This window comes from Macrobrachium rosenbergii, chromosome 1 (assembly GCF_040412425.1).
Source record: "Macrobrachium rosenbergii isolate ZJJX-2024 chromosome 1, ASM4041242v1, whole genome shotgun sequence".
NCBI lineage: Eukaryota > Metazoa > Arthropoda > Malacostraca > Decapoda > Palaemonidae > Macrobrachium > Macrobrachium rosenbergii.
Window position 1 is genome coordinate 34,584,505 of NC_089741.1, and position 5,562 is coordinate 34,590,066.

At 41.6% G+C, this 5,562-nt stretch overlaps 1 pseudogene; it reads right to left on the reverse strand.

The window, feature by feature from the left end:
• The window catches only part of LOC136840147 (blastula protease 10-like), a 20,883-nt pseudogene extending 16,296 nt beyond the window's left edge, over positions 1-4,587 (reverse strand).
• Between the last annotated feature and the right edge of the window lie 975 nt (positions 4,588-5,562).

A 5,562-nucleotide genomic window follows, 5' to 3' on the forward strand; every position in this document is an offset into this window, starting at 1 on the left:
CGAAGGTGATAGCCGCCGACCATCCGGTCTTGAACCTCGAGACCGACTTGAAATATAGGACCATCTCATTCCCGACGGAGGTGAAAGTGTCTCCGCTCGAGATTTCGGTTCCGCAGAACCTGAATCCACGGAAGATCCACACCAGAATACTCAAGTGTTTTCACAGTTGCATAGGTACATCAATACACACACACACGCACACAGGCATATCGGTGTATTTCCATACGTACTTGGTTCTTGCATTATTATTACTATTGTTTTATTATTATTATTATTATTATTATTATTATTATTATTATTATTATTATTATTCAGATGATGAACCCTACTCATATGGAACAAGCCCACCACAGGTGTTCATTAAAAGGTCACAAATAGTACTGGGCAATACATAAAGAAGATACCACTTAAGTAAAAAGAAAAAATAAAATAACCAGTCAATAAATAAATAGATAAAATTGTAAGCAAATTATTAAAATGCAAGGAGAGTTGTATTAGGGCATAAATGCATTGCATCTCCGCTTGAATTTTTGAAGTTGAAGATCCGTCATATTTATGTCTTAATCTCGTGAGACAGTATAAGAAATTAAGTTCCAAAACGTGGGCTCATCTCCTCTGCTTATTCCAAAACAAAACTTTTATGCCATATAAAAATTAATCCGAAATACAGATAGTTGGTGACATGGAACCTATTCAACTAAGATGGGAAAAGTGATCCAGTTAGGTCATAAAGATGTCAGACAGTAAAGCAATTAGTATGGAAGGCCCTAGACACATGAGGAAAGCTGTACAGTTGTCATTCCTGTAGAATAATCTTGTCGAGAAAGGACGCTGAGCCCAAAGTTAGGTTAAGTTAGGATGTATCAACACACATTGTCACCATCAATGGATAAGGTTGCAGGAGGAACCAGGTTCCTGCGTACCCAGTTCAAACCCAAGGAGATCACTCTGAGGACACCACCACTTTGGCGTCCATTTTCAACATTTTGGTCGTGTCTTACCAAGTTCCGTCGAGCATGTTGTCCGTCCTGATCTCCAGGCCGTCGTACCAGCACATGTCGATTGTCTCCGTCTCTGTGATGTAGTGGGGAGTCCTCATGTATATGTCAAAGGCTGAGAACGTCGCCACCACGTTGTGGCATTCAGGAGCTCTGATCCACTTGGTGAACTTCAGACCTGAGGTGTCAAGGGCCACTTTATATTACTTCTCGATTTGGCTCATAAGCAAAATCCATTCTGGCATTAGGTTAAAGCTGTAAATGTACTGTTAATGTATTTTATGGGGATACTTGAGCGATACACTTTACTTGGGTGAATCTTTTAGAACCAGACTTTTAGTTAGCATAACACTTCATGTAATGGTATGATGGCATTGAGAGATTTGGTAACATCTCTTCTTCAAGTGATAGATAACTATTCCATATTTCGAGGTCAATCTTTCTCTCAGCAAATAAAGGGCCACAACTAACTTGTAACTATCAGGCAGTTACTTTAATTTAAAAGGGCGTGCAAGAAAAAGGTGAGTGGCGCATTGTGTGTGGAGAGTGGATGAGACACATTGCTGACGAGGCATCTGGCTGGGAGTGAGAGACCTGTCATAAGAAATGACCTTAAATAAATGCAACCTAGCTTTTACTTATTTAACAGCAAGACTTCTCTGAGATGTATCCTAGCGCAGATTCTAATTAAGACTGACCTTATCATCCTTTTTTCTTTTTATACATCTATCTTTTCCTCATTTTCTAATCCTCTCCTCATTCTTTTGTCTTTTTCATATCCTACCGTAACTGAGTTGACGACTTTTTGCCTGTCCCCGCAGACAGAGGCATTCAAGATGGGACGGAAGCAAAACCCTCCGCTGGAAGGCAAAAGGTCTTACCTGCCGGATACCTGGAAGGATAATTGGGCGTGGTGATGGTCGTGGGCGAGGTGATCTCCTCCGTGTAGGGCGAGAGGATGGCCTCTGGAAAGGTTCAAAGAGTGGCCTCATTAACGTTCTTCCCCGTGATGACGTCACAGTGTCCCTAAACTGTTCCAGGATAATTTGCAAGTTCTGGATTTGGTGAAGGGGCTCTGTGGGGACAATCATCAAACATACCAAATTGCAGCCCTCTAGCCTCAGTAGTTTTTATTTGATTTAAGGTTAAAGTTAGCCATAACTGGACTTCTGGCAACAATATAGGATGGGCCACCACCGGGCCGTGGTTAATGTTTCATGGGCCGCAGCTCATACAAAGTTATACCGAGACCACCAAAAGATAGATCTGTTTTTGGTGGCCTCGATTTTACGCTGTAGCAGCTATACAGAAAACTTGCTTGCGCCAAAGAAACGTCGGCGCATTTTTTACTTGCTGTTGCTAGTTTATACACTAAACTTACTGTTGTAAGGAATATTGACTGTCTCGCAGTTTGTTCCAGACGTCCCATCTGGACAGATGCATGAACAGTCCTTGGCGAGGTAACCGTTGTTCAGGCACGGGTCACTGGTGCAGGTCCCAGCTGCTATCAGCTTGGCTGAACAGTCGTACATCCTGTTGACGAGCAGTTTGTCCATATGCGACAGAACTGTCTGTCCCAGGAGGCCCTGGTAGAGTGGATTTAGGTGGCTATGGTGATGTGTCCTGTCAGCTGGTAGACCTGAGGAAGAAGGTTCAAACCAGTTTCCTGTATCATTTGTAAACACGGGTTTTAGTTTTCGTATGAACATTAACATTTTAGACAAACATATGAGCTCATAATTCAGTGAATGTGAAATGGCAATGCTTCCTATTCATGCATTTCTCTGGAAGCAAATTTTCATCATTCTCCTGAATGTAGAATGCCTGAAAATGGCCCAAACTGCTCTCCTTGGGATATAACAAGCAACATACATCCACACATGATGGAACATATCAGGAATCTGTATTTTTAACAGCATACCCTTCCATAACTATTCAGGAATGCAATCTGTCTACAACCTCAGTAGGTTTAACGATAACCTACCCTTTCATGGCTGTGCATGATGGAGCTATAGTCATAAGGCACACCGTAGCTGTTGTCAGCTTCCTTGAAGAAATTGTGTTCCTTCTCTGGGAGGACGTTGCCTGTGTTGATGTGGACGTAGGTATCCCTGTCTGACCTGGTCTCCTCGTGCCAAAGTCCTATGGCGTGGCCTAACTCTACCAGCAAGGATCCCATCTGTGGAATGGTCCAAAGTTTACTCATTGCTCACTGCAAGTGTGTTGGTTTATCCATATTAAGCGACATGCGAAACGTTCGTACTTCTCAGATTTCTTCAGTGCCTTCAGGAGCATATGGTAATGACACCTTTTATTCCATAAGACAAAAAAGAACACGTGAAGAATAATGGCTGTACTCTAACTGAAGGCAAAGCTAAGTATAACAGGACCGATATTTGAATTTTACAATTTTGACCAATATGATCGCCGTAACTAGGAGACACGATGCTCACAACAAAGTAATGTTTTACTGATTTTCTTAGATGCCCAGCATCTGTGCAGTTTTTTCCTGTGGAGCATGTAGGTACAGTATGTGTTCACAAACTTCTTTTTATTTGTCATTCTGTTGTTAAGGATATCCAAAACATGTGGGCATACCTGCATAATAATACTGCCACATTTACAACTGGATTTGCTTACCAACTCAACAGCAGTGGCTCAAGATCGAAAAATGAATTTGAAAGAGGTTATGCATTGTGCAAAGTCAGTCATCAAAACTCACTGGGAGACACACGTTAATATTTTGTTTTTGTATTGTTCTCAAATTACGTCACTCTGAGAGAATCCAGGGACTGAGGACTGATCTCATACATGTGCTGGTGTCAAAAGAGATTTAGCAATGGGGAAAGGGGCATCTACCTATTTTTATCAATTGTAATTGGTAGAGATATGAAAACTTACAAGACAGTCTGCAGGAAAAACGAATGGCACACCTGCTGAAAGACACAGCACTAGTAATTCAAGAAAACTACAAATTAAAAACAGCACATAAAAGGGCCTCAACTGCTGGACAACATATCAGACTAAGATTAATGATGGAGTAGGGGAGATTAATCTTCCACTTACATTGCTCTGGCACACTTTTTGATATATATGGGCTGCCCTGAGGAGCTGGTCATCCCCACATAGGAACTACAGTTGACGTCATTGATCTGGAACTCCAAATGGGGACCGCTGTAGAATGGAGAAACCTCTTCGAAGTTGAGGCAGGTGGCGCTCTCCCCACACCTGAATTGCATTCCAGACTTTGGAGCGATCCACGAAGCCTGGAATAAAGTAAGGACACCTAAACCCCTTTAATCTAACATGTATTTGCCCTCTAACAGAGAGAATCTCATTTTTCATCTAAGACAGGAGATCTAACCTGTCATTTTTGACAGAAAAATCCAATCTGTCAACAAAATCAGAGAACCCAACACTCTAGGAGAAAGAATTTGATTTGTCATCACAGTAAGAAAATCTGACTTACCATCTAAGAAGGTGAAGGGAATATAAGGGAAGCCTCCACTGCTAGGCCAGTAACTAGCTAGACTGGAACTGGCTTGCCTGTCCATGATATCATTAGTGAACAGGAGTCCTGCCATCTGGCTCTCTGTAAGCAAGATGTCTTCCTCTTCGACATACGCATCCTCAGGAAAGGTCTGTGGTGAGTTGCAAAGGTTTAGAATTTTTGGGACTGACCTAACCTAACATGGCCTAACCTAACCAAACCTAACTGAGCTTAACTTACCACAAACCAGTTACATTACCGGCAAGTCTTCCAGTTGAACACAAGGGTACATAACCCAACTCCACTAGAAATCTTGGCTAAATGTTGTTGTTTAAGATTAAGCTGACAACGTTGGCAAGGTCTTTAGCTTCTAGAGCAGCCCGTAACTGACTACACAAAAGAGGGCGGAAGATGGGAAGGCCGGTGAGGGGGGTTTAGCCAAACCGGCAACCAGTTACAGCAGTACCACTGCCCCAGGCTCAAGGGAACTCAGCCCATTTTGTTCGTTTATTGATTTTATGGATATTTCTTAATACTTTCCTGGCCAAGAAAATTCTAATGACTCTAGATTCACTCAACTTATGCGATGTAGCCTTGTGTCCAACCTACAACTTGAAATATCATTGTTAGTGAAAGTTGCAAATATTTTGCCTTTTAAAGTGACTCCTAGATGAATACATCTCGCCAAGCTTTCAAGGTTGAAGAGTCTTACATAATCTGGGTAATGACCATCGGCTAGTCGTGAGAGGTGGGCACATTACGTATGGATGAATTTGTCTGCAAACGACACGTGTGAGTTGGGGACAGCTTATACGCATATACCTTTCTCTCTATCTATCTAATAGACTGTAAGAGATTGTAAATGAACCTCATAGTGTAACACTACTGTGTAATTACCGTGACAGAATACTTCCAATATCTGGTGGCAAGAGATCGAAAGGCTGAAATCATTTTACAAAATAAAGGTCTCAACACTGTTCTGTTATTACTATTTACAATTTTCACACATTACATTTATTCGTTCATCAGATCGTTCGTCCTTTCATGACCACAGTTAACAATTAATCTAATTCT